The sequence below is a fragment of the Aphis gossypii genome, chromosome 1 (assembly GCF_020184175.1).
Source record: "Aphis gossypii isolate Hap1 chromosome 1, ASM2018417v2, whole genome shotgun sequence".
NCBI lineage: Eukaryota > Metazoa > Arthropoda > Insecta > Hemiptera > Aphididae > Aphis > Aphis gossypii.
Genome location: NC_065530.1, coordinates 60369878 through 60378959, shown reverse-complemented (window position 1 = coordinate 60378959; position 9082 = coordinate 60369878).

Sequence of the window (9082 nt, the reverse complement as noted above, 5' to 3'; positions counted from 1 at the left end):
TTTTAAATGTTAAAACGTTAGTTTTTTTCAGAACAAGTATGAGAAGGGGTGAATAATGTGAATTAGCCAGTAGGTATATTGAATTCTTTTAGTAAAGATATACATATAATCTATCGTAGATATATAATGATATCTATGTGTTTTTTAGTCAAATATAACGGCTATCTGAAAATATCTGCTGATGGTGATATATATGTTTTTACGGCAAACCTAAATCCAAAGGAAATAGACTTTTTTCGGACATATCATTTAATAACAATAAAATTGTTTATTGTGCAACACGAGTAGTGTACTTATACGAATAAACGCACGTGTGTCGCCATGAATGCAGTACCTATACCGTCATCGGGAGTACATCTCGAGACAATGGGACGTGGACGGAACAAAAGAGGACCTACCGGTGTGGTACAATTATATCTATTTGGTTCAAATCCATTTGTCATTTATGATTGATTCCCGGCCGCACAATGGCTTGTAAAAACGGCCGGACTGCAGGTCACGTTATGATTTAATCCTGTTTTTATTTCAGTCTACTAGATACAGTAGTTTTTTTTTTAATCGTAAAACGAAAAAATAAATATAAAAGAAAACCAGTTGAGACTTTTAAATCGTAATCCTATAGTAAGTTTTTATACACGTGCACCGTTCGGAAAAAGACGAATTATTATGTTCCGCTTAGGTATATAGTCTTACAGTCACGAGCGACGTTTATCCGGCGGGAAAGTGTGATCGTAAAACGCGTCAAAAAATTGTAATGTTTTTTTTTATTTAATTTTATTTTTTCGAACTACTTTCAAACGCTATCTAGAAATTAGATTTCGTATTAGTATGCGAAAAGAGATTTAAAAACAAAAGAAATTAGCTTACTAGAATATACTTGATACTTTTATCTATAAATGCTTAATTTAAATTATATTCAGCATCATTCAATTCATATATAAAATAGCGTTCGTATTTTTAATGTTATTCCAAAACTCACTTTTGAAAATTTAATATTTGTGTATGTAAAAATATACTAATAAGTTAATAATATATACTAAAAATTAAATGAATATTTTGTGTAATGGGTAATTATTGCGAGTTTATTTTGGGTAAAATGGAATACTTAAGAGTGATGTACTAAGTGAAATATTATGTAGAAGTGAGAAGTAAGAATACGAATTATATCAATTTTCAATTTTGTTTAAAAACAATTATTGAGCAGAAAAAATAAATATTATTTTTTTATCTTTTTTATTGTGAAAATTAACATAGACTATGTATGTATGGAATATAGTATTGATATAGGTTGGTTCTGATATAAAAAATCTAAAATTATCTATTTATTATGATATTTATAGTAAATAAAAAAATAATAACCGATCAATAATGAACACCTAAATTAATATAATCAGTAACCGAAATACCATTGTCTGATTACAATATATTTAGCTTCTGTAAAAGTGTCATATTTATCGTCGGTTTAAGTTGATGCGTCAATATTTACAATTTTCCTACATTTGTTACGGTTGACTATAAAATAGGATTGCTAGTTTTCACAAATTAAAATTAGGCGTTATTGAAAAACTAAATGTTTTATGTGTATCAATAAAAATGTTATATTGTTGAAAACAACAAAGGGAAATAATATAATTATAATAAGTTATACTAACTGTAAATTGATTTTTTCTTGAAGGAGTTATCTTTAAAACTTCCATTATAATTTTATCGCTTGTGGTTCATTTACTAGGTAATAGAAAATTTTTAATGAAAATGTTATTTTTTATATCATGATAAAATGAAACTTAAGTGTACCTAAATAAAATGTGCCTAACAACATTTACAATAAAATCAATTTACTTTTTTATGATAGCAATTTTAATAATTTATCAAGTATAATAAATTAACATATGCCTAAAGTTAGTTCATGCAAAGCTAGTTAATGGCATTTTTCATAAATAAAATACAATAAAAATGAAATATAATTATTATATGTCAATGAATATATTATATCAATCATATTCATAGATGACAATAATATTCTTTTTTCTTTTAGTAACTATGTTAATGAATTGCTCGCAAGTTATAATGATTACACGAAAGCAATTACGCTTAATATAATATAATATTATGCTAAATTATTATAAAAAAAATAAGTTTAATATATTATATATTAAAATATCATATTTGATTTCAACGTATTTTTTTTTTTAATGTAATATATGTGTAATGCGCAAAGTAAGAACAACTGATACTTATTCAAGTTTAAATCTTATTTATGTGACTTTTTTATTTTGGTTTATTTTCAAAAATTAAAACGTATTTAAATAACAATTCAAAAAAAATAATAATACAATACATATACGTAGAAACTAAATAAGGGAGTTTCATACAGATATCATCATCATTATTTTTTTAAACATTGCACATAACATTATTATTTATCTTATATGTTATATACGTTTAGTTATTATAAATACCTACCTGTATCAGAAATTCGATTGTAATTATGTTTAAAAACAATAATTCTTTGCAAGGATAAGTTTTTATCTCATAAAATATGAAAGGTGCCGCATTTGTAGAATCCGTTGAAGTCGTAATGCGTTAACAATGATAATACAGAATATAAAGTACAAAATTATCGAGGTTCATGCCATTTAAAAGGATAATAATAGGTAGGTATATTTAAATGAAATTTGTTTTTTTGCTTTTCTACAATATAATATGAATGTCTAAAAACTCATTTTAAGTGTCGCCGACTGGCGACTTTAATGTTTCGGCGTATATTATCCATATAAGTACTACTATTTAGGGGAAAAACAAAGAGCCGCATGTACATATTATACAGATAATATTATGGTGATAGTCGTACGGGTAATAAATATAAAATAAAATGTCATTGTGTATAGCATGCCTGCAATGAAAATACACATAATATACCTGATATGCATCCAGAGACCTTTACCATTATTGGTACCTATATAGTATATACCATTATAGGTATATCAATACAACAACGTTTTGGTAATAGACTCGCCTGTCCATTGTTACAGGTACCTATAGATATGTCGGGTGGGCGTATATCTATGTAAATTATACAAATACAGTTCGTCTGGAGTCAAGTAAAAAGTATAAAAGATCATCGCTGAAACAACTATGGAGGTACATGGACAAACATTATTGTTTTTACGATAACAGGTTGTCGCATTACTGTCAAATTAACTCGACACTCTTCAACGGCCCACACTATATATAATATACAATACCTATATGAATTGCGTAGTATTAATATAAATATTTAAATTGATTAATATTGTAGCGGACGGACCCACCAGATTTTTTTTTCAATTTTCCATACCAACAAAAACAATCATAATGTAGGTACTAATAAAATATACGGATTATTAAATATTAGAGGTAGGTACATTGAACATAATTAGGAAGGAATACAATGCATAGGTACCTACATAAGTACTGAAGTTATACTATTAGCTATGTATAGATTATTTGATTTCAAAATTAAATTTGTACGGAGGATACATGGTAAGTCGTTTGCATTATGAAATAATCTACGAGTATATATATATGCTTGTATATATTTGAAATCAAATTAATTCGTAAATAATAACGGATAGTAGGCGTTTGATTTTTTTGCCAAGCGAATTCGTCTATTAAATGTATACTGGATATCATATTGTTAAAATGAAGTAATTATTTTTTAAATATGCGCACTTAAATTTGATTAGTATTTGACCATTCACATAAGTTTTTTACGTCTGTGAATTTGGCACCCTCACTTATTGCTATCAACTTAAAATTAGTACCAATATTTTGCAAGTGCAACTCAATTGAAGAGAAATAAGAAAAGTTTTTATGAATTTCTAACTATAAAATAGTTTGAAATTTTTTGTAATTTTAACGAATTTTATTAAGTTCTAACATTAAATGCATTTAAAAAACATTGTGCCAAGGTATCTTCTTCTTTATCTGGCCCTAATACTCTTTAAGAAATAAGAGTTTTCACCGCCATCACTAAATCTTTCCATTTATCCCTGTCTTGAGCTAGTTCTTTCCAATCTTGAACTCCCATTCTGCACAGGTCCTCTTCCATTACATCTAACCATCTTTTTCTTGGTCGTCCTTGAGGTATTTTTCCCGTAGGTTTCCCCACTCTAGGACTACTCAGTTTATATCGCCCACACTACGTCACCACATGTGGCCCAGCTATTGAATCCTTTGTCCCCTGATGAAACTTACTACTGATGCCATTTCTATTTTTTCCTGCAGCTCATTGTTATACTTTCTTCTCCATGTTCCTTTTTCATTTTATACACCTGTCCACATATTACCCTCCATATTTTGTTCTCAATAGTTCTGAGTTTTCTTTTCGTATTGCTTATGGTATTTTATGCCTCGCACCCATATGTGAGTATGGGTCTTATTATTGCTGTGTACAGTCTTGCTTTAGTTTTTTAGGAAAATGCTTTTGACTTCAAGAACTTATTTAGAGCGAAAGCTGCTCTTTCTGCTTTTATTATCCTTACACCTATTTCCCTAGCCCAGCCATTGTTTTTACTCAGTACTGCACCTAGGTACGAAAGTTTATTGACTTTTTTAAAAGCTAGGGATCCTGTATCAGTGTTGTCTTCCTCGCCTAATAGTTCCATTATTTTTGTTTTATCCATATTAATTTTTAGACCTATTTTACTGGCTGCTCGTTATAGCACTTTAGCTGCTCTTTCCATATCTTCTATGAAGTTTTTTTAAGATATTTAAATCATCGGCAAAGCCAAGTACTTGTATACGTTGTTGGCCTATCGTTATCCCCGTTGTTTCTATTTGCATCTCCCTTATAGCTTTCTCCAAGGCTATAAATTAAATAAGGTGGATGAGAGCTAATCTCCTTGTTTTAATCCTGTACTGACTTCGAAAGCTTCAGACATTGTTTGTTCAACTCTTTCTCTGTACAGTGTGTCTTCAGTGCACATTTTCGTCAAAGCTACGAGTTTCTTTGGGATTCCGAACTCCCCCATTATATTATAAAGGCTTTATCTATGTACACTGTCATAGACCTTTTTAAAATTAATTACTAGGCCATTTTTTTTAATTTTGCAAAATCTCATATGCGGTTATTTGTCGCGGTGTCATCAAAATTACAATAAATCACATGCAATTACATATTATACCATACACATTGAATATAATATTGTGACGGGTCGTAGAAAGAACAACCGTGGCTGCAGCTAAGACGAAATCATATTATGTTTACGTATATAAATAACTAAGTACTATAATATATTGTGTAGATAATCTGAGTTCGACAACAATACAATTTAATATTATATAAACAGATAATTTTGAGACGGGTTTTATTCTGTATGTGTAAAATATACTTTTTTTCTATATATTATTATGGAGAGAAAGAGAGGTATTGGTACCGGTCTTTTCCGATCGGATTACGTTTTTCCGATCGCAACACAACGGCAAGGGCAACACGCGGCACAGGCGACGTGTTCGCTCTGGGCGCAATCGATTAGGCTCGAGCGGGCAATTATTACGCTATTATTATAATATAATATAATATTATAATAATAATAATGGTGATGATGATGACGAAGATAATATGTGGCCCGTTGCCGTTATTGTCAGCTGGCTGACGGGTCTCACTTGTCCATCGGAGACTGCAACGATATAATGGCAGCGTGCAGCCGTCGTCGTATTATACACATAGGTATACGACTACGACCTACACGCGACACGCAATACGCGCACGTCGTTGTCTAAATAAGCACGCTGTACATAATTGGTATATACCTTTACATATTATAATATCATACCTGACATGATATATTTGACGGCCGTGTTCGATGTATATTATAAATAAAATGTCGATACGACGAGACGGTGGCGACGGCGTAGCAGTGACGTCTCGGAAGAGACCCCACCTCTCATCTCTCCACCCAGAGGTAAAAGGGTTGTAAACACTCCATTATGATATATTTATATATTATTATTATGCCCTGCAACTTTGTATTTACGGGTATACGCGTACCATTGTGCATGTGCGTGCGCGGAGATACGATTTCTCACGGGCTCCTTATGGTATTATAATATATAATATATATATATATAAATATATAGTTACATATTATAGTATTATATATAAGTACACTGCCACAGCCCTGGAGCGACCACGACCACGGTCGTGGTAATGTTCGTAGCGATGGTGGTGGTGGCGTCGGTGGCGGCTCCACCCGCTCCGGGCCTAATTTAATGCGTATAATTTCAAGTTAGAGCGAAAAAAAATTATACGCGTGCGCACACACACACAAAACTACTCCGACGCGTTTACCCGTAAGTGTGATAAGCATTTCTATATAGGTACTTATAGATAGGTGTACGTGATAAATTTGTTTTTGTTTGGTTTTCGTATTTGTTCTCAACACGAATCTTCACAAAAACGTTTTTTTTTTTTTTTTTAATTTTCACCTATAGGCGAAATTCTGACGACGTGCTTTCGTTATATGCACTATAATATAGGTAAGTATATGTAAACACTATTTATTTTATACGTTATAAACAGTTTTTTGTTGTGCAAAACCACAATAGGTATTGTTTAATCATGTGTATTTTGCATACTTTAAAATTGTAAAGTTGAAAGCAATTTTAACACTCTGGCAACAAAAAGAGTATAATTATCAGAATCTTAGCTATAAAGATGCTGTGAAATAAAAAAAAAAAAAATTAATATAATATTTCTTATTATTCAAGTATAAAAAAATAAAATTTTTATTATTTATTTATGTTATTTTCCATTACTATTCCTGATTCGTATTAAATCGTACTAAACATATACGCAAATTAACGTTGAATTGATATATTGTATTAAAGTTGTCCCATTTTACATGATTAATGGTCGAAAAACTCAATTATTTTTAAATTCTTGTTCTGTGGTATCGTAATGATAGTTAAAAAATGTAAAATACAATAACAGGTATATTATATATTATGTAAGTATGACGTATACAATATAAAAATATTATAATACATATAAGTCTAATCGATAACAAGTTATTAATATCAACAAAAAAAATACAGTTACCGAATTACGCGTAAATTTCAATTTACGTGGTCATAATAGATGATTGTATCCATTATAATGTTAATAACAATAATAATTTATAAATTTACAACTTGATTATTCGTTATTATTTGGTAGCGAGTTAATAATAAGTCTACCTACGACGTAGGTATTATATAATAAACGTAGGTCCAGCGTTTTTGTAATGAACTATAGGATCGTCATTCGTCACAGATATATATATTTCTAGTTTGTAAAAAATAAAAAAATTAAATAGTAAAGTGCTTGTTAGATTTATATTAAATTTTGCATTTGGTTAAATTATTGTTAAAAACTCTAGTGCTATATTTTAAATTTATTGATTAAATATGGTTATAAATGTTATAATAATATTTATTAGGTATACCTACTATCTACTGCTGCAGCTTTGAAATTATGAACATAACACTACAGTAATATACTGCCGTGTTTTTCAATTGTATGTACCTATTATATAATACCAGAGATTTTCAAAGTTTTCATATTCCAGAACAAATAAAAATAATTAAGTTTTAAAAATAAAGTGGTCCAGGTAATTTACAGATTACATCAGGAATGCAGGATGTAAACTATTTTTCCATATAACTTCTATTTTTCTGGATAACCAATAATACATCAGTAAAAATGCTTGATACTTCCTCGGAACCAATTCTTAACTTCATAAAAAAGTTTTAATACGGAAAAAGACCGAACCTGTAAGTTAATAACTTTTTATTCAGTTTAAGTGCTTCTAGTGCGATTTTAAATTTTCATTTCAATTCTAAAGTGAGGTGCTCGGAAATGCACTTAAAATCCAAAGTAAAATGATTGACATATATAATGTATTGCTTTGATACGCGCAGAGTACGCAGAATTCGTACATGGATGAGTTGATCATTTGTATGTGTATAAAAAATGTTATTAATGTAATATTCCATAAAATAAATCATTATACATGTTTTCTTTATGGAGTGAATTTAAACCTCTAACCCCCTCGTCAGTACACCACTGTCGATCGTAATGCAATACCTATACAAGTATTCAATAGAGTCAATACATTTTATAATTTATGAATCATTCGACTGTCCCACAACGTTCTGCTAGTGTCGAGTTATATTTTAATTCTTATATATATTTGTATATTATATATACACTCCATAACAACGTCACGACCCCGATGACGGGTAAAATAATCAAACCATAAATGTACATTTTAAACATTTCTATTTAATTGGTCGAACGAGACGAGTCGATCTTCACGTCCGATTAAACAACATGTCCATCAGTACAGCGTATGTGTCGATAAGTATCACATATTATATCAACGACTTGAACGTTTTAATCAAACTCACAATCGTAAGCCGTCGACATAATATATTATATGATACGTAGCTATAATGTATCATCGAAGTAAACGAGTGGTTTGATACCTTCGAATTTTCCAAATCGATAACCCCCGCTGCAGGTATTTCGAAGACTAATTGTTAAAAAGGTTTTTTTTTATATTCTCCGGACGTGTTTTGAGATCCCGACATTTCTTATTCGAGAAACACGATATAGAGGTACATGCATGGGAGACAGACAGTATGTGTTGTGATTTGTAGTATACAAGACAAATCTTTTTGTTTCACTCGTCATCATTACTCGAGATTATCAAGGCGAGCCCAAAGAACAAATCAGTGATTTGAAAAACGAACTAAATCCTCGAAAATGATCTTGGTAAACTCGTAATAACAACCTACCGCGTGGAGACGTGTATAATGTGCATACTACCTATACACGGACATAAAAAAACCTATAATTTACTAGATTTATGGTCCAACTAAATAGTCGGTTGTCATTTCACGGTGGTTGTTATTACCTTTTACGAAATGTCTTTTCGTTTATCGGATGTAATCCTCTGTAGGTACAATTTCGTCGATTGATTTTACTTATAAGTTATATTCGGCGTTGTATTGTCACACAATAAGAACTGTCTGTATACGCGGACATTATACTATACTA